Below are 23,558 nucleotides of genomic sequence, written 5' to 3' on the forward strand. Positions count from 1 at the left end.
CTGGTTATAGCAAACAACCTTTTCCAACAACACAAGAGATAGATACCACCAAATGGTCAATATAAAAATCAGACTGATTATATTCCATGCAGCCAAAGATGGAGAAGCTCTGTACAGTCAGCAAAAGCAAGACCTGGAAATGATTGGCTCAGATAATGAGCTCCTAACTACAAAAATGAGGCTTAAATTGAAGAAAGTAGGGAAAACCACTAGGCCATTAATGTATGACCTAAGTCAAATCCTTTATGATTATACAGTGGAGATGATGAACAGATTCAAGGGATTAGATCTGGCAGACAGAGTGCCTGAAGATCTATGGACAAAGGCTCATAACACTACAGGACACAGTGACCAAAACCATCTCAGAAGAAAAGGAATTACAAGAAGACTAAGTAGTTGTCTGGGGAGGCTTTACAAATCGCTTAGAAGAGAAGCAAAAGGCAAGGGAGATTGGGAAAGATATACCCAACTGAGTGCAGAGTTTTAGAGAATAGCAAGGAGAGATAAGAGACTTCTTAAGTGAACAATGCAAAAAAAATAGAGGAAAACAATAGAACAGAGATCTCTTCAAGAAAACAGGAGATAACAAGCGAACATTTCATGTAAGGGTGGGCACAATAAAGGACAGACATGGTAAGGACCTAGCAGAAGCAGAAAAGATTAAGAAGTGGCAAGAATAGACAGAACAACTATAGAAACTGTCTTAATGACCCAGATAACCACGATGGTGTGGTCACTCACCTAAAGCCAGATAACCTGGAAGGTGAAGTCAAGTGGGCCTTATGAAGTATTACTATGAACAAAGATAGTGGAGGTGATGGAATTCAGCTGAGCTACGTAAATTACTAAAAGAAGATGCAGTTATAATGCTACACTAAATATATCAGCAAATTTGGAAAACTCAGCAACAGACACAGGACTGGGAAAGGTCAGTTTTCATTCCAATTTCAAAGAAGGCAATGCCAAAGAACGTTCAACCTACTGTACAAGTGTGCTCATTTTGTACGCTAGTAACTTTATGGTCAAACTCCTTCAAGCTAGGCTTCAGCAGTACTGAACCAAAAACTTCCAGACGTACAAGCTGGGTTTAGAAAAGGTAGAGGAACCAGAGATCCAATTGCCAACATTCACTGGCTCATGGAGAAACCAAGAGAATTCCAGAAATATCTACTTTTGCTTCATTGACTATGCTAAAGCTTTTGACTGTGTGGATCACAACAAACTGTGGAAAATTCTTAAAGAGATGGGAATACCAGACAACCTTATCTGGCTCCTGAGAAACCTGTATTTGGGTCAAGAAGCAACAGCTAAACCCTTACATGGAATAACTGAGTGACTTAAAAGTGTGAAAGGACATAAACAGCTATATATTGTTATAGTTTATTTAACTTAAATGGAGACTATATCATGCGAAATGCTGGGCTGGATAAATCACAACCTGGAATCAAGACTGCTGGGAGAAATATCCGTAACCTCATATACATAGATGATACCAATCTAATGGCAGAAATTGAAGACAAACTAAAGAGTCTCTTGATGAGGGTAAAAGAGAAGAGTGAAAAAGATGGCTTAAAACTCAACATTCAAAAAACTAAGATCAAAGCACCTGGTCCCATCACTTCATGGCAAATGTTTGAAAATGACGTCGCTCAGTCATGTCTGACTCTTTGCGACCCCGTGGACTGTAGTCCACCATGCTCCTCTGTCCATGGGATTTTCCAGGCAAGAGTACTGGAGTGGGTTGCCTTTTCCTTCTCCAGAGGATTTTCCAGACCCAGTGACCAAACCCAGGTCTCCTGCATTGTAAGCAAGACGCTTTAACATCTGAGCCACCAGGGAAGTCCTTCATGGCAAATAGATGGGGGAAGAAACAAAAACAGTGACAGACTTTATTTTCTTGGGCTCCAAAATGACTGCAGATGGTGACTGTAGCCATAAAACTAAAAGATGGTTTCTCCTTGGAAGGAAAGCTATGATAAACCTAGACAGCATATTAAAAAACAAAGATATCATTCTGCCAACAAAAGTCAGTATAGTCAAAGCTATGGTTTTTCCAGTCATGTACGGATGTGAGAGTAGGACCATAAAGAAGGCTGAGTACTGAAGAATTTAAGCTTTTGAATTGTAGTGCTGGAGAAGACTCTTGAGAGTCCCTTGAACTGCAAGGAGATCCAACCAGTCAATCCTAAAGGAAATTAACCCTGATTATTCACTGGAAAGACTGATGCTGAAGCTCCAATACTTTGGCCTCTTGATGAGAAGAACCAACTCACTGGAAAAAACAATGATGCTGGGAAGGATTGAAGGCAAAAGGAGAAGAGGGCAGAAGAGGATTAGATGGTTAGATAGCATCACTAACTCAAGGGACATGAGTTTGACCAAACTCCAGGAGAAGGTGAAAGACAGACAGGGAAGCCTGGTATGCTGCAGTCCATGGTGTTGCAAAGAGTCAGAGAGAAGTGAGTGACTGAACAACAGTGAAGTATCAAACACTAAATGAAATAAGTAGATTTTTGTTTATCTTTTGGTCACACCGCTTGGCATGTGGGATCTTAGTTATGGGACAAGGTATCAAACCCATAACCCCTGCATTGGCAGTGTGGAGTCTTACCAGTAGGTCTCCAAGGAAGTCCAAAATAGTTTTTTAAGTTGGGAAACTATGTATGGAGTAGGTATACAAGGAAGATAATCCTACTGTAATACAGAAACTGACTTGAACTTAAAAGATGATGGCAAATTATGGGGGGAGTGATAATGGAGAGGGGTAAAGCAAGAAGTGTTTTGTGATTCAAATAGAATGTAGTAAGAAAATCTAGTAATGATGGAGATGGCAATTAATACAATAAGCCTCAACTGCTGTAAGGGTTCCAAAAACTTGAAGTGTTAAAGTTAAGTATGCAGGATAACAGAAAGCTAATCTGGTCCCATCACTTCATGGGAAATAGATGGGGAAACAGTGGAAACAGTGTCAGACTTTATTTTTCTGGGCTCCAAAATCACTGCAGATGGTGACTGCAGCCATGAAATTAAAAGATGCTTACTCCTTGGAAGGAAAGTTATGACCAACCTAGATAGCATATTGAAAAGCAGAGACATTACTTTGCCAACAAAGGTCCATCTAGTCAAGGCTATGGTTTTTCCTGTGGTCATGTATGGATGTGAGAGTTGGACTGTGAAGAAAGCTGAGCGCCGAAAGAATTGATGCTTTTGAACTGTGGTGTTGGAGAAGACTCTTGAGAGTCCCTTGGACTTCAAGGAGATCCAACCAGTCCATCCTAAAGGAGATCAGTCCTGGGTGTTCACTGGAGGGACTGATGCTAAAGCTGAAACTCCAATACTTTGGCCACCTGATGCGAAGAGCTGACTCACTGGAAAAGGCCCTGATGCTGGGAGAGATTGGGGGCAGGAGGAGAAGGGGATGACAGAGGATGAGATGGCTGGATGGCATCCCTGACTCGATGGACATGTTTGAGTGAACTCCGGGAGATGGTGATGGACAGGGGGGCCTGGCATGCTGCGATTCATGGGGTCGCAAAGAGTCAGACACGACTGAGTGACTGAACATCTGGACTTATTTCCTCAAAAGAAAGATAACTTTACATTTTGTTATTTCAAAAACAAAAATGTAAAGAAGAAAGCAAAACAGGAATTTTTTTCTTCTAATGTCTTATTTTGAATTTAATTTTCCAGATACCATTTGATTTCTCAATTTCAGTCAGAAAGAGAGCCCAGGGTTTTTGAAGGGATAGCCCTAAGTGCAGCTAAGGCTGAGGTAAGCCAAGAATGCCCTGGCCCTTGTTATAGCCATGGTGTGTAGGATAGAGATGCATATTCTGAGCAGGATGTTTCTATAATAGCAGATGTCTAAACTCTGCAGAAGGATCCATCTATCTCATGTGACATGTGTGACCCAATCTTGAAAGACATTTTGCAGCTGCCTGTGCCGGGAGCCAGCACGGGAGTTCCCACCCATGACAAGGTCATGCGGGAGAGCCCTGACAGGCAAGGCAAGTCAGGGCTTGAGGGCCCCCCTGGATCTGCCTGAGCATCTACCCCAAAACCAGAATCTATTTTACTATTTTATGACTTTTACCAACTCCTCTGACATGAACGGGGGGCTATCCCCGACCACCTTTTTCTGAAGAAAAATTAACTTAGAGCTCTAGTTAATAAGTCTCCTGGGCATAATAGGAGTGTTTCAATTCAAACCCCTCTGATGACTTTTTAGCTTGCCTGACAGGTTTGTTCAGATTCCTGCAGCTACGCATGTGATTGTTCACAGCCTCCCAACCATGAGAGGCACGGGAAACTTAAGATATTTTAACAATGCAGAGTGTCTCAGAGAGTTAAAATTGTTAGAACTAGTAGAGGATTTCTTTGTTGAGCTAATGCTTGCTGCCAAGTTTCCATATCCCTTACCTACTGTGTCCCTGGGAGCGTATTGATTAATATAGTTGGTATATAGAAATGTGAGTAGTAGCTTTAATGTTTGTAACCTCGGACCCTTGAGTTAGTTCTTTTCTTGTTATAGCCCACCACACTTTTGCCCTATAGGAATATAACTTTATCTAATGTTTTCGGAGGGTGGCGCCTGACTTTAAAATAATCACCTTTAGAGAAAATAAGTTTTCTGAAGAAAGGGTCATAAAATGTTAACAGGCCTCCTGGCCAGAAGATGATGTAAATCACCTAAAGCTTTTGTGTATGATAAGTTTGCAGAAAGAAAGCCTGGCTTTGATAAGGATCAAGGACTGCTGACCTTGCATGACTCTACCCGCCCCCTCCATTATCCACTACGCACAACTTAAGGTATAAAAACTACTTTGGAAAATAAAGTGTGGGCCTTGTTCACGGAAGCTTTGGTCTCCCCATGTTGTTCTTTCTCTTTCCTTTTCCTTTTCAGGCTGATTCTCTGGAGCACAGGGGGCCTCTGCTTTCACTTTCCTGCCTGGGCTTCTAAGACCCACTCAAGAAGGTGCCTAAGGTGGGGCACCTTCAGCTATTTGAGAAGGTGCCTGCAGCCTATGTGAACAGAGCATATCCCGTGCTGGGGCTTTATTGGCTTTCTGCATAAACCAAGGAATATCAGACTCTTTCCTCTCTTCTGTTTTCTTAACTGCAAAATTCTTTCCTTATCTCTTTCTCTATTTATCTCAGTCGCCAACACCGTCCTCCCAAGGGAATCCCTGGATCCAACCAGGGCTGAACCCCGACATGGTAGGAAACATCTCTTGGGTAGCAACCATATCCAGGGAGATCATGTGGAAGAGCCCTCTGGTTCAGTGTAAACCTTGACCAAATGCAGAGGTAGCAGAGTGGAGGGATGATCACTATAAGGATAAAGGGCCAGGACTCCTCTATGAATGGCTGATGATGCCACGTGTACCTGCAAGACCTGTACCTGCATAAAGGGTGAGGAAGACTTCTTAGTCAGCTCTGGACTTGTCCGGCACTGTGCCACTCACAATGGGGAGATGCCATGCAGGAGTGCTGTGAAGAGGCCTTTCGCACTGGATAAAGTGATCACCAGTGTGGTGAAAGTGAGGAAGCTTGTAGCCACCAGAAGTAATGTGTTCAGCACCAGGAAATCCACAAGGTAGGAAAGCCTTATGAGTGCAGCAATGTGGGATATTCTTTAGCCACAGGTCCTACTTTGTATCACACAAGGAAATTCACAATTTGCAATGCCTTACAAGTGCAATGATCATGGGAAAAGTTTTTAGCAGCAACTCCAGCCTCAAAATACACCAGAGAATTCACACAGGTTCAAAGCCTTTTAAGGGTGCTGAATGTGGGAAATCCTTTGGGAGAAAATCACACTTTTTTCAGCACCATAGAGTTCACACTGGAGCAAAACCTTACGAGTGCAATGCCTGCGGGAGAGCTTTCAGCTACAAAGACAGATGCACTCAGCATCAGAGTTCACAGTGGAGAAAAGGTTTCTATGCGAGGCAGTTGTGAGAGAACCTTTATCCATAAAGATAAGACTTGTTGAGCACCAGAAAATGCCACACTAGAGAGAAGTCTTATGAGTGTGATGAATGTGGGGAATTCTTTAGCCAAAGTTCCTATGTTAAAATACACAAAAGAATTCATAGTAGAACAAAGCCTTATGTGTGCAGTGAATATGGGAAAGTGTACATCAGTAGCCCCCACCTTAGTCAACACAAGGAAGTTCACACCACAGGAAAGCCAGTGGATGAAGTGCAGGCAGGAAATTCACTGATAATGCCAGGCTCTTTGACATGAGAGACTTCACACTGGAACAAGGTCTTGTGTGTTCAGAAAATACAGGAAAGCCGACAGAAGACTCTCCCACCTTCCTTGGCCCATGAGAGTTCACATGAAGAAAGGCCTTATAGGGTAGAAGTTTTGGTGCTCCTCTGCCTGCATTTATTAAGTTCATTTAGCACCAGAACCTTCACACTAGAGAGAAACCCTAAGAGAAGGGAATGTGCTTTCTCCTTGCTTAAGGTAGTATGACTCATAAAATCATGAGGAAAAACTCTGAAAGTAGCCTTTGCAATGGAACCAACAAACAGATGTTGAACTTCATACATCCAGTATACACACGGGGGAGATAACTTCAAGTACCAGATATGTGGGAAGCTTTCAGGAGCTACTTTATATTTTCAAACCTTTGCAGGACCTTCTCTTGGCTGACGTGTATTATTGCCAATGTCTGTTGCAGAAACTGTTGCCCTGCTACCAGCAGCTGGACCACTTACCATGTGTTTCTTACCCCAGTGTACTCAGGCGAGGCAGAGTGACACTCTATCTCCTATTTCTTAGAGGGAATCATGAGTGATATGAACCCACTGGGGATCCTCATTTCCTAACCCCTGGTAGTTTCAGTGTGGACATGACATAGCTCCTGTTGGAAAAATCTCAGCTAGCATCTGCTGCAATTTTCCAAAGGTTTCCATTTGCCATGGACAACATTGCCTCTACATGAGCTAGCCAAAACGGATTTCTTCAGGTTCCAAATCACCCAACCTGGGAATTGCCTGCATCACACTAATCTGACTTGTGCAATGAAAAGGCCTTATTGTAAAAGCTTTTACTCTGTACTGCTCACCCGGTGGGGTTGGTTGAGAGAAAAAAATGGGCTATCAGGGAACAGCACTGAGAGCTCATTTCTTCCCTTCACACATACAAAGGGCCTGATAGCTTTCCACAGTTAGATATAAAATCAGGACTGTGGGCTGAGCTAAACAGCTAAGAAATTTGCTCAGTGGTAAAGAATTTACCTGCCAATGCAGGAGACACAGGTTCTATCCCTGGGTCAGGAAGATCCCCTGGAGCAGGAAATAGGTACCCACTTCAGTATTCTTGCCTGGAGAATCCCGTGGACAGAGGAGTCTGATGGGCTAGAATTCATGTGGTCGCAAAAGAATCAGGCACAACTTAGCACAATTAGACAATTAATTAAATTACTTAATTTTAAATAATATTATAGATCTGTGTACATGCTATCATTGAACATAAAATGAGAAAATTATTCCTCAATATTTGCATATAAAAGATGACCAATATACTTGAGAATGGATGGACAAATTAATAAGGCTTATTAGAATGTTTTTGTGGTAAGCTCTGAAATGTGATTTTAGAAATTGGAACCATAGCTTTTAAAAATACATGAAACAGCTTTATATCCTTGGAAAAAGACAAGTTAAAGTGTTCCTATGTATAAATAAATATATACATGCTTTCTTTCCCATGCCTTATTGGCCTTGAATTTAAATTTACTATTACTTATGAATGAAAATAAATGTACATTTTTATTTTAAAAATGTTTAGCATGAACCTATATTCCTTTTTACCATTTTAATGGATTATTTCATTGCCTTTTTCTGTAAAATGCAGGAGTAATATAAATATGAACACATCAGAATTTGTTATACAGTTGAAAGCTCTAGTCTAGAAGGCAATTGTGACTTGATGTCCTCTCCACTCCAATGTAAGCTCCACCTTCCATACACACAGTAAAATGTAACTTCTATGGACAAAGGAATTTCTCTTCTTTGATCTAGTATCCATAGCACTCAGAATAATTTTTAAAACACAATGGTAGATAAGAAGCTGATATACTAATAAACTTAAAAATATGAAAAGACTGAAAAATAAGCATAGACCATAATATGTCATCAGATGTCCAACCATCTGATAGCATACAAACCTTGTTTTCTGATGGGGAGTCAGTGTTATACATCAGTTCAGTTGCTCAGTCATGTCTGAATCTTTGCGACCCCATGGACTGCAGCACGCCAGGTTTCCAGGTCCATCACCACCTCCTGGGGCTTGCTCAAACTCATGACCGGCAAGGTGGTGATGCCATCCAACCATCTCATTTTCGGTCATCCCTTTCTCCTACTGCCTTCATTATTTCCCAGCATCAGGGTCTTTTCAAAAGAGTCAGTTCTTCACATCAGGTGGTCAAAGTACTGGAGCTTCAGTTTCAGCAACAGTCATTCCAATCAATATTCAAAACAGATTTCATTTAGGATTGACTGGTTGGATCTCCTTGCAGTCCAAGAGACTCTGAAGAGTCTTCTCCAACACCACAGTTCAAAAGCATCATTTCTTTGGCACTCACCTTTCTTTATGGTCCAACTCTCACATCCATACATGACTACTGCTAAACCATAGATTTGACTAGACGGACCTTTGTTGGCAAAGTAATGTCTCTGCTTTATAATATGCTGTCTAGGTTGGTCGTAACTTTTCTTCAAAGTAGTAAGCACCTTTTAATTTCATGCTGAAGTCACCATATGCAGCATTTTTGAAACCCAAGAAAATGAAGTCCATCATTGTTTCCATTGTTTCCCCATCTATTTACCATGAAGTGATGGGACTGGTATTCTTCGTTTTTTGAATGTCGAGTTTTAAGCCAGTTTTTTCACTCTCCTCTATCACTTTCATCAACAGTCTCTTTAGTTCCTCTGTGCTTTCTGCCATAAGGGTGGTGTCATCTGCATATCCGAGATTATTGATATTTCTCCCAGCAATCTTGATTCCAGCTTGTGCTTCATCCAGCCCAGCATTTCGCATGATATACTCTGCATAAAAGTTAAATAAGCAAGGTGACAATATACAGCCTTTATGTATTCCTTTCTCAATTTTGAACCAGTCTGTTGTTCCATGTCTAGTTCTAACTGTTGCTTCTTGACCTGCATACAGATTTCTCAGGAGGCAGGTCAGGTGGTCTGGTTTACCCATCTCTTTAAGAATTTTCCACAGTTTGTTGTGATCAACATAGTCTAAGGCTCTGGTGTAGTCAATAAAGCAGAAGCAGATGCTTTTCTGGAACTCTCATGCTTTTTCCATGACTCGGCAGATGTTGGCAATTTGATCTCTGGTCCCTCTGCCTTTTCTAAAACCAGCTTGAACATCTGGAAGTTCTCAGTTCACAAGCTACTGAAGCCTAGCTTGGAGAATTTTTACCATTACGTTGCTAGCATATGAGAAAAGTGCAATCGTGTGGTAGTTTGAGCATTCTTTGGCATTGTCTTTCTTTGGGACTGGAATGAAAAGTGACCTTTTCCAGTCCGTGGCCACTGTGGAGTTTTCCAAATTTTCTGGTATATTGAGCACAGTACTTTAATAGCATCATTGCTTAGGATCTGAAATAGCTGAGCTGGAATTCCATCACCTCCACTAGCTTTGTCTGTAGTGATGCTTCCTAAGGCCCACTTGACTTTGCACTCCAGGATGTCTGAGTCTAGGTGAGTGATCACACCATGGTTGTTATCTGGGTCATTCTTGCCACCTCTTCTTAATGTCTTCTGCTTCTGTTATGTCCATACTGTTTCTGTAATTTGTTGTGCCTGCCTTTGCACGAAATGCTCCTTTGGTATCTCTAATTTTTTGATGAGATCTCTAGTTTTTCCCATTGTATTGTCTTCCTCTATTTCTTTGTATTGACCACTTAGGAAGGCTTTCTTATCTCTCCCTACTATTCTTTGGAACTGTGCATTCAGATGGGTATATCTTTCCTTCTGTCCTTTGCCTTTAGCTTCTCTTCTTTTCTCAGCTATTTGTAAAGCCTCCTCAGACAACCATTCTGCCTTTTGCATTTCTTTTTCTTGGGGATGGTTTTAATCACCACCTCCTTTACAATGTCAGGAACCTGTGTACATAGTTCTTCAGGCACTCTATCAGATCTATTCCCTTGAATTTATTTGTTACTTCCACTATAATCATAAGGGATTTGATTTAGATCATACCTGAATGGTCTAGTGGTTTTCCCCACTTTCTTCAATTTAAGTCTGAATTTGGCAATAAGTAGTTCATGATCTGAGCCACAGTCATCTCTTGATCTTATTTTTGCTGACTGTAGAGAGCCCCTCTATCTTGGCTGCAAAGAATATAATCAATCTGATTTCAGTATTGACCATCTCTTGATGTCCATGTGTAGAGTCATCTCTTGTGTTGTTGGAAAAGGGTGTCTGCTATGACTAGTGCATTCTCTTGGCAAAATTCTGTTAGCCTTTGCCCTGTTTCACTTTCTACTCCAAGGCCAACCTTGTCTGTTACTCTAGGTATTTCTTGACTTCCTACTTTTGCATTCTAGTCCCCTATGATGAAAGGACATCTTTTTTTTTTGGTGTTAAATTTTAGAAAGTCTTGTAGGTCATCAGTGAACCATTCAGCTTTTTCAGCATTAGTGGTTGGGGCTGAATGGTGTGCCTTGGAAATGAACAGAGATCATCCTGTTATTTCTGAGATTTGCACCCAAGTACTGCAATTCGGACTCTTTTTTTGACTATGAGGGCTACTCCATTTCCTCTAAGGGATTCTTGCCCATGGTAGTAGATAGTCATCTGAATTAAATTTACCCATTGCCATCCATTTTAGTTAACTGATTCCTAAAATGTCAATGCTCACTCTTGCCATCTCCTGGTTGACCACTTTCAATTTACCTTGATTCATGAACCTAATATTCCAAGTTCCTATGCAACACTGTTCTTTACAGCATCAGACTTTACTTTGATCACCAGTCATATCCATGGTTATTGTTTTTGCCCTGGCTCCATCTCTTCATTCTTTCTGGAGCTATTTCTCTACTCTTCTCCAGTAGCATACTGGGCACCTATTGACCTGAGAAGTTTATCTTTCAGTATTATATCTTTCTGCCTTTTCATACTGTTCATGGGATTCTCCAGGCAAGAGAACTGAAGTGGTTTGCCATTCCCTTCTCCAGTGGACCACGTTTTGTCATAACTCTCCACCATGACCTGTCCATCTTGGGTGGCCCTATACAGCTGGCTCACAGTTTCACTGAGTTAGACAAGGCTGTGATTCATGTGATCAGATTGGTTAGTTTTCTGTTACTGTGGTTTTCTTTCTTTCTGCCTTCTGATGGATAAGGGTAAGAGGCTTGGAAGTTTCCTGATGGAAGGAACTGGCTGTGGAGGAATCGGGGTTTTGTTCTGGTGGGCGGGGCATGCTCAGCAAATCTTTAACCCATTTTTTTGTTAATGGGCGGGGCTGTTTTCCCTCCCTGTTGTTTGGCCTGAGGCTAAACTATGGTAGGGGTAATGGCAGTAATTGTGACTTCCCTCCAAAGGACTTATGCCAGCCACCTTTGTATTCAGTGCCCCTGACTCCGCAACAGGCCACTGTCAACCCACAGCTCCGCTGGAGACTCCTGGACACTCACAGGAAGTCTAGGTCAGTCTCTTGTAGGGTCACTGCTCCTTTCTCCTGTGTCCTCGTGCACAGAAGGGTTTTTTTGTGCCCTCCAAGAGCCTGTTTCCCCAGTCTTGTGGAAGTTTTGTAATCAAATCCCACTGGCCTCCAAAGTCAAATTCCCTGGGGGTTCTCAGTCCTTTTGCTGGATCCCAGATTGGGTCCTAGAACTTCTGTAACAGTGCAAGAACTTCTTTGGTATAATAGTTCTCCAGTTTGTGGGTTGTCTGCTCAGTGGCTCAATGGTGGGCCTAATGGCGATCTTCTCCAAGAGGACTTAGGCCACACAGCATGCTTCCCAGGTCTGCTGCATCCAGAGCCCTCATCCCGTCCCCATGGCAGGCCACTGTTGACCCATGCCTCTACAGGAGACACTTATTCAGAGGTAGGTCTGGCTCAGTCTCTATGGGGTCTCTGGGTCCTGGTGTGCAGAAGGTTTTGTTTGAGCACTCCAAGCATCTCTGGCGGATATGAGGTTTGATTCTAAACATGATTTCGCACCTCCTACAGTCTTGTCTGGGCTTCTCCTTTGCCCTTGGATGCGGGGTATCTTTTTTTGGTGGGATTCAACCTTCTCCTTGTGATGGTTGTTTAGCAGTGCGTTGCAATTTTGAAGTTCTCGGAGGAGAAGATGAGTGCTTGTCCTTCTACTCTGCCATCTCTGACAATACCAGTGTTGTCCATGGTCAGCCTAAATGGTGAGTCAGAAAAGGAAGTCAGAGAATCCTTAGTAGAGATGAACTTGTAATCATTTTATTTATTTAAAAGTACAGAAAAAAAGTAAATGGCCACATAAACTTGGGTATGTTTAAAATAGTGGTAGAGGAAGAAAGGAAGATACTGGAAAGTCAAGACAACAAAATATATGAGAAATTTATTAGTCCCAAGTTTAATGGAATTCCAGTTTAGTGCTGCACTTTCACGTTTAGGCCTTCCTGGTTTGTTATTAGAGTTTATATGATGAGATAGAGTCATTATTCTTTTCTGTACTTATGAAAATGCTGTAACATTCTATTTGGCATGTCCAAAAGTTTGCCAATAGATCTATCAGTCCTCTCCAACAGAAATTTTTTGCAAGATGAAACTGTTCTACACTTTCTAATATGTTACTACTAACAACATGAGGCTACTGAACACTTCAAATGTAGTCAAGGAAGCCAAACTCTTGATTTTATTTTCATTAATTTAAATGTAAATAACCACAGCTAAAGGCTGCCAAATTGGACAGAGGAATTTTAGATGATTAAAATAAGGCAAATCTATTTTATTTTTACAATACAATATTATCATAAGGCAAAGTCTGAAACATTTCTTCCAACCAGCCTATCACTGTGAGTTTAAGTTCTGGAATGACTATAAACCCCAAAATGAAAAGAATATAACAAGAAAATGGGAATGTAGAACCAGTTGGGAACATGGAGCAAAGTGACAGAGGTAGATGGTGAGTATAATGTCTGAATGATACAGAGAATCATTATTTTCATAATAAAATACTGAGTTTATACATAATTGTGGCTATGAAGTATATCAAAATAATGATTCTCTCACAAAAAATAAATAAATTTTTGAAAAAATTTTCATACTAATTTTAGTCTTTGCTTTCCAAAAAAAACTTTTTTTTTAATTGGGAAACTAATTATATTTCTGGTCTAATGATATTTTGCTTCTAAATATAATTTTGAGCTTGATTATTAATTGGTATGATTTTTTGGTTCTCTTAGATTTTTAAAATTCAATTTGATTGCATTACTTTGATTTTGATGAACACATCTTAAGTTCAAGGGCCCCTCCTAGTTTAAAAGATAATGAGAAATATTATAAAAGCTGTATCATCTTTCTAAATTCCATATATATGCGTTAGTATACTGTATTGGTGTTTTTCTTTCTGGCTTACTTTGATGTTTGGCAAAACTAATACAATTATGTAAAGTTTAAAAATAAAATAAAATTTTTTAAAAAAGCTGTATCAATAATGTTTTAAATGTGAAACATATGTTTCTATTGTAGTCTAGATAACTGGCTTTAGACTAAGAACAAGTTATTTTTCATACATGTGTGTCTCATTTTTTTCCCTTAAAGCATTTTAGCACAGACTTTGATATAGTATCACATAATGGTACTATCTGTTCTCCTTCATTATTTACATGCATAACCATTGTTATAAGTTAGTTATTATAGAAAATTCTGTAACAGAATATTTGGACCACATGCTAAACAAAATACTCCAAATAAGTGAACATATATTTACAATGTATATTTACTTTGAAAACCTAAGATTGTGAAATGGATGCTTAAAATCTAATTGATGCCACCTTATATTTACCAGCAAAGTCTCTCTTATGACTGAAGTGACAGACAAAAATCTTTGACCTCAATGAAGACACTACCCCTTATGGTGACACTGCACATTCCCTACATTATTTTAAAATATTTTAACACTCAACTGTTGAGGCTGACAATTATCAATCTGATTGTAAATGAGAAGTATTTTTTAAAGCATCATTTATTTTTTGGTATAATATAGACAGCAATGAATCAACGCCAATAAAATCTTCTGAACTCAAGATATTTCTAACTCTCCCAAATGGGAAAAAAAGAAGATCCCCTTATAAATTCTGAAATCTTAGTACTGGGATAGAATGCATTGGAATAAAGAATACCTGAGCATTCCTTAAAGGCATAATATATGGACTGTTTGCCATTTTCATATACTGTACTTCTTACCACTTGAATCACAGGGATTAGTTTCAGGATGAGCAGACTCAGAAGGGAATAATTCCATCCTGCCTTAATTCGACCTATTAGTTAAGTCAAGAATTGTTCTTTATGGCTGACATATTCCAGTGTCCCTCTTCCCCAAACCAGAAGGCTATACCTAAGAAAGATATTATGATGTTTGTGGCGGCGGGGCAGGGGTGGGGGGAGAAATTAGGGAACCACATTTTGAAACTGTGTTTAGATCACTATCTTTGGTATTTCTAAGAAAAAAATCATGTTGCTGTGGTTTCAAAAGCTCTTTGAAACAAACACATTTCAGAAGTTATGATGGGAACACATCGTTACACAACACTGTTTTCTTCTTTTTTCTTTCCCCAGCTAATTTTTACTTTCTTCACTGGTAGAAATATGTAACAGCAATATGTAACAGCTGTATGATTTATGCAATAACTGATGCAAAACTATATTGAATCCCCTGGCCATTCACCGTATCTTCTGACAATTAATATCAGTAAACGCAGCATGACTTGGTTTCTCAAACATGCAAGTAAGGCGACTTTCAGTGTGCTGGAACACCAAGTGAGACCACAGACTGATGTTTCTGTGTTGCCTGTTCAGGTTGCAAAGCAGGGAAATGGTACTGTTTCTCTTTAATCACTGGAACAATCCAGTTTTACTGATCTGTTGACTATGGACAAGTACCAAACATTTTGCCTGATTCTCATCTGTAATTAGAAGTTCCTTTCAGGTTAGAGGACAGGTTGGGACTTCTCGCGGCAGGAAGCAGGTATAGTTCAGTGATTGCTCCTTGTGGCACATCACAAATGATGGCCAATGCTTCCTTGATTCCGAACTTGTAAAATCTTCTCCTCTTAGTATTAACAATCAGATTCTTTTCACCCACAACTATAAACTCTAAAATATTCTTGAAAGCTCTTTACTCTCCTCAACTAACAAAAAAAGAAAAAATCTGAAAAAAATTAAACATCTGTCAGACTTTAAGAATCATTTATCTCTTAAAAAGTCAAATGTAAAAGAATGTTTTATCATGTTTCATCATTGGCTCTGGGAAGTCCTCACAGGTACCCTTCCCATCAAAAAGCAATCCTGTAGCCTGCATACAAATTTATGATGAAACCCACAGTCTGTAAGGCTTTCGGGGCAGTCTCTCTACAGCGAGGTAAGCTCTGAGGTCCTTGCGAACCTAGAGGAGCTGTCCCTACCACTGTCGTCAGCACCATCACTGCGACCACTGTGCCAGCAAATCAAGAAGTCACTACACAAATCAAGTCAAATGAGGCTTCAGGATTTGAGCAAACTATTCGAGACAATGTACTAGCACTTATTGGTGTGTTCCCTTCACTCTTTTGTGGAGAACTCAGTGCTGGCTATATTTTTTTTCCTAAAAGACAATTTTTAAAAGCTTTAAAATACAATGTTTTATAATGATTACTCTATTAAAAAATTTTTAATCACTCTTCCTTTGAAAGCAGTGAATACAACAGAGGTTAGAAAAGATGTTTTGTAGTTCTAAAAATTTAAATAGATTCCTTGGAGAGGTTCAGAATTGATAATGGGAGGAGAAAGATAAAAGATAGGAATAAATATTAAAAAATAGAAGTGGAATAAATTAATAGCTTTTATCACCATATGCTTCGGATTCTTTACTTTTAAGACTTGAGTACTCATTTTGCCAAGTGTCAGTGTTCAAAATAAAATATGAAACCAAACACTCCTTAATATGAAGAGGATTACATAATTATTTCAATGCAGCAGAGAAACAATACTTAGGAGTACAGTCTACTCTTGAATCGCAAACAATACTATTATGTATTCTGCTTTAAGAATACTCAACATATTAAACATCTGGATTCAGAAAAAAATGTCAAAGAAAATTAGAGGTAAGAGGAACTTCAAAGATCATTGACTACAAGCTGCTACTACTATGACAAAGAAATGGAAATCAATGAAACCTGAACACTTTGTTTGTTTCAGCATTCTTGATTCAACCAAGTTGTAGAAGCTATTAGTCATCAGAAAGGAATTTAGAAGAGGCATGAATCAAGTTTACTTTTTTCAAAAGGCATGTTGTATTTGAGATATTTGGGAATTATCTTAATTTTTTTCTGGAGATTAAATGAAAGTTTTGGTCAAATAATGGGCAACAAAGTAATTAATTTTCTCATTTAATTGACCAAATGATTTATTAGAGGTTACCTTTAAATATTAGTTTGTCAAGTGAGAATATACTTAAAAGTTACAAGATTATTTGTCCATAACCTCTTAGGAATGCATTTGTAATATGAAATGAGGTATGTCTCTGGAACCTCATAAGGCAGTGATCAACATCCTAACAGCCTCAGTATATACAATAAAGAACTTAGAATATTTCTGATATCATTCCAAAACCCATGTCTATTGTAATCCAAATGCAATTCAGAGAAGCAAGTTGCTGAGTTAGCAAAGCAAAATGCTAAGTTTAGAGAACCAAATGGCATTTGGTTTTTGTTTGATTGAATATTATTTGTACCATAAATTCTTAACCTGTAAACCATGGACAGGATTAACAGGAATGTGCACTCACTGTGTAGGTGTATTATACTGTTGATTTTAGAAGCTGTCTGAAACATAAAACGAATCTTTTTTAGAATTATGACAGCAACATAAATACAATGAGTCACAAATGTGACTAACAATTTTAATTTTATAGTATCCACATTAAAAATTAGGTGAAAGCAATTTTAATATAGTCTACTTAGCACAACATATACAAAATATTGTTAGTTCAAACTGTAATCAACATAAAAATGATTGGTGAGCAGTTTTACGTTTTTTGATCCTAAATTTTTGAAACCTAGTATGTAATACCTACAGTGCATTTCAATTTTGACTTGCCACACTGCAAGTGCTTGATAGCCATATGTGGCTAGTGGTTCCCATAAGGGCAGTGAAGATCTAGAGATAAGACCTACAAGAGGCATCAGGAAATACATCATGAATACTATTTCTTTCTGTTGATCAACTGATAAATATTTAGTGCCACTCAATTTTAAATGATCCTCTTTGATAATTACTACTATTTCTGTGCTTCAAACTAAGGGCCTATAGGAACTATTTAATGGTCAACAGATCTGGAAATTATCACCCTCTGAAAAGTGCCATTCTGAGAGGGAAAGATGCCGAAATGGACTACTGGATCTCCCACAAACAGAGAAAAGGAAATAGGCAGAAATTATGAAAATCTGCACTGTTGAAATGGTTCTTAATTTCACAGAAAAATCATCACATGAAAAAATGTGTAAGTGGAGTTGAGTATCTTTTGTGTATCTGTAAAAGGTAACACTCAGTAAACTGGTGCGGCCTCTATGGAAAACATTATGGAGGTTCCTTATAAAACTAAAAATGCAGTTGCAACATAATCCAGCAACCCCACTCCTGGACATATACCCAGAGAAAACTATAATTTGGAAGGGTACATGCACTCCAAGGTTTACAGCAGCATTATTTACAACAGTTAAGCAACCTAAAATGTCCATTAACAGATGAATGGATAAAAAGATGTAGTACATATATATACAACAGAATACTATTCAGCCATAAAAAAGAATAAAATAATGCCATTTGCAGCAACACAAATGAACCTATAGATTATCATACTAAGTGAAGTCAGAAAGAGAAAGACCAATACCATATGTTATCACTTATATATGGAATCTAAAATATGACACAAATTAATTTATCTATGAAATAGAAACAGACTCACAGATATAAAGGGAAGAGACTGTGGCTGCCAAGGGGGAGGGAGAAAGGGAGAGAGAATGGATTGGAATTTTGTGATTAGCAGATGTAAACTATTATACAGAGAATCAATAAACAACATGATCCTTCTGTATAGCACACAGAACTCTATTTAATATCCTGCAATAAACCATAATAGAAAACAATATGAGAAAGACTAAATATAGATATAACCAAATCATTTTGCTGTATATCAGAAATTAACACAGTATTGTAAACCAACTATACTTCAATAAAATACATTATTAAAAAATAACATGCAAGAGCTTGTGGAATCTTAGCAATTAAGAAATGCTCTTGAAATAGCAGATACTACAATTAAATTTTGCTTAAATGCAACTATATTGATAAATATGCAAAAACTATATACATGATAAAAGTGATAAATAATCTAATTTTTTTTCTGAGTTTGTCATACTGTTACAATCAACCCTATCAGAAGTTAACCCTTTTCAATACTTATCTGATCTCTTTATTTCATGGAGCCATGGTTATGGAAGCGCTACAGAATCTTGAGGATGGTATCTTTCATCTTTCTCTATCAGTTCAGTTCAGTCACTCAGTCGTGTCCGACTCTTTGCGACCCCATGAACTGCAGCACACCAGGCCTCCCTGTCCATCATCAACTCCTGGAGTCTACCCAAACTCATGTCCATTGAGTCCGGTGATGCCATCCAACCATCTCATCCTCTATCAACCCCTTTTCCTCCTGCCCTCAACCTTTCCCAGCATCAGGGTGTTTTCAAATGAGTCAGCTCTTCGCATCAGGTGGCCAAAGTATTGGAGTTTCAGTTTCAACATCAGTCCTTCCAATGAACACCCAGGACTGATCTCCTTTAGGATAGACTGGTTGGATCTCCTTGCAGTCCAAGGGACTCTCAAGAGTCTTCTCCAACACCACAGTTCAAAAGCATCAATTCTTCGGTGCTCAGCTTTCTTTATAGTCCAACTCTTACATCCATACATGACTACTGGAAAAACCATAGCCTTGACCAGATGGACCTTTGTTGGCAAAGTAATGTCTCTGCTTTTTAATATCGCAATCTTTCTTTACAGGGCGCATATAACCAAAAAGGACATTTGAAGTATATTAACTCTCCATGGGTGGTAATAATCTGCTTTTTGTACTGCCATGTACAAGGGTGTACAATGTGACAGTAAAGACAGAGTGCTTGTCTCCTTCACCTCAGTTTAGGAAGAGATAAAAAGATATACTAATATTTCCTAGACATTGAAAGTCTGAGAGATTTCTTCCCTTATCTTGTAAGAAATAAACAGTAAACTGGTTTTATATCTTGAAAGTTGTGACAGGCAAGTCACATGTGGGTAGAAGTATTGCTAGTTAAGACAACAGTGCAACGTGTTTGGCTGGCAAAAGGAGAAATCATTTTTTAATCTGATTCCGGTGATTTTTTTTTAATTTAAGCTCTCACTGGTGACTGCACATCCACGACCCATCTGGTGGGTAGTGAAACTTTCAAGGGTGCAGCTGAGTTGGTCCTAAGGGAGCCACAAGATAGTGTAGATACTGCAGAAAAGCCTCTGGAAGATAGGAAAAGCGAGCAAAGAATAACATGGCTTCTCCCTTCTTTCTGCTCTCTGTTCTACCCCCAGTGTTTTTGGCCACTCCTATATCCCTTGATACATGTATTAATATAAATGTAGTAGGAGCTGAAAAGTTATTCAGGAAATCTGACCAATGTTAAAAAGCCAAACTAAATAATTCAGACACAAGAATTTTTCTTTTTCCTCTTGAGAAGGTTTTTATTCCTAAAATATTTTGGTCATTTCCTTTACTCTCTGTTTAAGATACTGACACATTTCTCAGATTTGCCAAGAGTGAGAATGAATCAGCTTTTATTACATGGATCGTATGCATGAGAGGCTTTGAGATATCCTAAAGTATTCATGTCATAGTGTCAGCTCAATTCATCACACATTGATTTTTAAGCTAAAATATATTATTTATACTGTGATTGCTGCTTGCTATTTTCCTAAAGTGATCAAAATGATCACTCTGTATTTTCTCACTCCAGTTTGCAGTCTCTGGAGGAGTGTAACTATTTATTATTGCCCTTATTTTTTATATTAAAAAAACTAAAATGAAGAAAATTTAAACTTGATCACAGTGATTTAGTAATTTACTGATATAAGCCATATGGTATATTTTTTCCTGTTTCAGTATGCTTTTTAAATAAGTTATTTTTACTATATGATTTTTTTAAAGTATTATTTATTCCTACTCTTAGTTTCATATATATGCATAATTATATGCACTGCTTACATATTGCTCACAATTTCTAACATATAGAATTGCACTCCATTAATAAAATTTCCAAGTGAATAAAGCATGAATCAGCAATGTAACTGATCTTCTGTTTCATTATTGGCCTAAAGCACAAACCTCTGACTAAAGAAAAAAATATATTCCCTTAGATATAAAACACTGCTGCTCCTAAGACTTTGAGATGTTAAGTAACAAAGAAAATAATCAAACAAAAAATAATCAAGTAATACTTATTTAAACCCATCAAACCTGAAAGGGTGTATGTTTAGAATGATTTACTAACCACTTCAAAAAAGCAGAATGCTAGACAATATAATATTTCTTTACACATTTTTCAATAGATATTCATTGAGTATCAGTATGAAGCAGTCACTGATGTGAAAGTTTCATATAAATATAGGTAAGTAATGGTTTCTGCCTTTAAAAAGGTGAAAATCTGGTAACAAACTCCTGCAAAAATGTCCATAAGCAATGACAAAATATTGCACACACACTCACAGAAAAAATCATCATGAGAGAGAGAAGTCTTATTTAAGACAAGAATGTGAAGGGATGCAGTTGGAAAGGGTTTTACAAAAGAGGATGCACTTGAGTTGAGTTTTAAAAGTTGAAAAGGTGACCACCATGAGAACTTTATATGAGAATTTTATAGTCTAGGCAGGAATAAAGCACAAAGCACAGAAGTAGGAAACAGAAGGAAGTGCTCAGGACAGCTGAAACATATGGAGGAGGCAGTGATGAATAATGAGGGGAGAGGGCTCTCATCAGTGGGGAATCTTATAGGCTACTTCCTGAATAAAGATATTGATTATCATACTATGGAGGAGCTCTCCTGTGCTAGCCTGGAAAAGCTGTCTGCTCTCTAGGATACTGAGTTCATAAGGCCTGGGAAATAATACGTTCTCAGATCATAGATCCTGGACCCCCCAAAATTTTAATTCACACATTTAGGGCTTAAGAAATGACACAGTGGCTGACAGCTTCTTCAGTCCAGACCTTTCTAGGACCCCCCCTGGGTTTATCTGGGTCTACTGAGAGTATCTGCAGATACCATTCTCTGGGATTTTAGAATTTTTCCTAAATTTAGATTGAACACTCCACAAGAGTTGATGTATCTTGCTCAGTCCTGACCAAATCCGTCACAATCCTAAATATTTCAGACTGTTCAGAAAGCTGGATAATGTGTGTGAAACTGGAACGCAACTGCTGGATGAATAAGGTACTATGTCCTCCCTTATTATAGTTAGGGATTCATATGATTTCAGTTTAATTTCATGTAACTGTGTTTGAGCCACTACGGTGTATTAACACAGAGGCTAAGGGCTAGGTAGAATACCAGGGTGAAAACGGACAGGTCACTACCCTCAAAGGTCATGACCCCAAATTAGGTTAGATGGTACACTCGTATGCTTAACCCCCAATGGCCAGTGATATTATAGCTGGAAACTAGAGGAACAAGGGATTCTTTTCTACTCTTTCCTTTCTCTGTTGCAATTACAGAAATAATCATATTTAAGAGGCAGAAGTTTCTCAAAGTTATAGTGAAGCAGAGCAATGGTACAAAGAGACAATCTCCACCATTAGCTGTGGTCTCTTCCAACAGTAAGCCTCTAGACACTATCAAAGCTTTCTGTCAGGAATGTGGGCTTATAAAAATGAGGGAAAAAAGAACTCCACAAATGACATAACAAGATATACCAATTATTACTACATAATAAACCACACAACACTTAGTGGTTCAGAGCAATCACTTTTTTTGGCTCCCAGTTCTGTGTAAGGTGGCAAGTTAGCTAATCTCCATTTGGCTCACTTATGCTGCTACAGTTGGCGGGTGGGTCGGCCACTCACCAAATTTGGATGGCCTTATTCACATGTGTGCCAACTGACATATTATTGGCCAGGGTGACAGAAACAGCCTCTGAGGCCCTTAGACTTAGAACAGGCACACTATGCATTCTACTGGCCAAAGCAAGCTACACGGTCAGCTGAGATTTCAAAAGTGGGGAAACAGATGCTGTAAAGTCACATTGTGAAGACTCTGGATACAGGAATTAGAGGTGAACTGTGGCCATATTTGCAGACTACCAAATAAGAGGATTGAGAAAATTGTTTTAAATAGCACTGCACATTTCTACATTTTTTACACCATATATGTTTTATGGTAATATATTGTTTGTTATTCAGTCGTGTCTGACTGTTTGCGACTCCATGGACTGCAGCATGTCCTTCACTATCTCCAAGAGTTTGCTCAAACTCATGTACATTGAGTTGGTGGTGCCATCCAACCACCTCATCCTCTGTCGCCCCTGCTCCTCTTGCCCTCAATCTTTCCCAGCATCAGGGTCTTTTCTAATGAGTTGGGTCTCCTCATCATAGTCAAAGTATTGGAGTTTCAGCTTCAGCAACAATCCTTCCAGTGAATATTCAGGGTTGATTTCTGCTAGGATTGACTGGTTTGACCTCCCTGCAGTCCAAGGGCCTCTCAAGAGTCTTCTCCAACATCACAATTCAAAAGCATCGATTGTTCAGTGCTCATATTTCAATAGAACAAAACCTGAAATGGCTGGCAGTGTGACAAGGAAAGGCATTGGCTGAGGGTAGATTAACTAAAAATATACCTGAAATACAGTTAAAGGGTGACTAAGTCAATCAAGGAAAGAAATACAACTTTCACAACAATCCATATGATTGAAGAGCTTCCATGAAAGTCTACAAGTAATCATTTGAAACCTAACTATTCTTTAGGCTCTGCTGTGTTCATGGGGTCGCAAAGAGTCGGACACGACTGAGCAACTGATCTGATCTGATCTGATGGCTGATTTATAAATGTATAAAGAATAGTTTCTCTTTATAATATCCTTCAATCCAATTCCAAAACATGGTTGGTTGCTTTTTTTTTTTTTAATAATTTTATTTATTTACTTATTTATTATTTGTGGCTGGGTTGGGTCTTCCTTGCCTTGTGCAGTTAGTGGGGGCTACTCTCTTGTTGTAGGGTGCAATCTTCAGCAGTTGTGGTGTACGGGCTTAGTTTCTCTGTGGCATGTCAGATCTCCCCAGACCA

The 23,558-nt window shown here is 38.8% G+C and overlaps 2 long non-coding RNA genes across 4 annotated transcripts in view; both read right to left on the minus strand.

Annotated features, from left to right (window-relative positions):
• The window catches only part of LOC129643418 (uncharacterized), a 54,900-nt gene extending 45,269 nt beyond the window's left edge, over positions 1 to 9,631 (minus strand). For both annotated transcript variants that reach the window (XR_008710299.1, XR_008710298.1), the window contains exons 1-2: positions 8,180 to 9,631; positions 7,251 to 7,370 (exon numbers count right to left, since the gene is read on the minus strand). This is a non-coding gene — a long non-coding RNA (uncharacterized LOC129643418). The remainder of the gene's footprint in view (positions 1 to 7,250; positions 7,371 to 8,179) is intronic.
• A 219-nt stretch (positions 9,632 to 9,850) lies between these two features.
• The window catches only part of LOC129643419 (uncharacterized), a 152,211-nt gene continuing 138,503 nt past the window's right edge, over positions 9,851 to 23,558 (minus strand). For both annotated transcript variants that reach the window (XR_008710300.1, XR_008710301.1), the window contains exon 6: positions 9,851 to 12,382. This is a non-coding gene — a long non-coding RNA (uncharacterized LOC129643419). The remainder of the gene's footprint in view (positions 12,383 to 23,558) is intronic.

This window comes from Bubalus kerabau, chromosome 2 (genome assembly GCF_029407905.1).
Source record: "Bubalus kerabau isolate K-KA32 ecotype Philippines breed swamp buffalo chromosome 2, PCC_UOA_SB_1v2, whole genome shotgun sequence".
Classification (NCBI taxonomy): domain Eukaryota; kingdom Metazoa; phylum Chordata; class Mammalia; order Artiodactyla; family Bovidae; genus Bubalus; species Bubalus kerabau.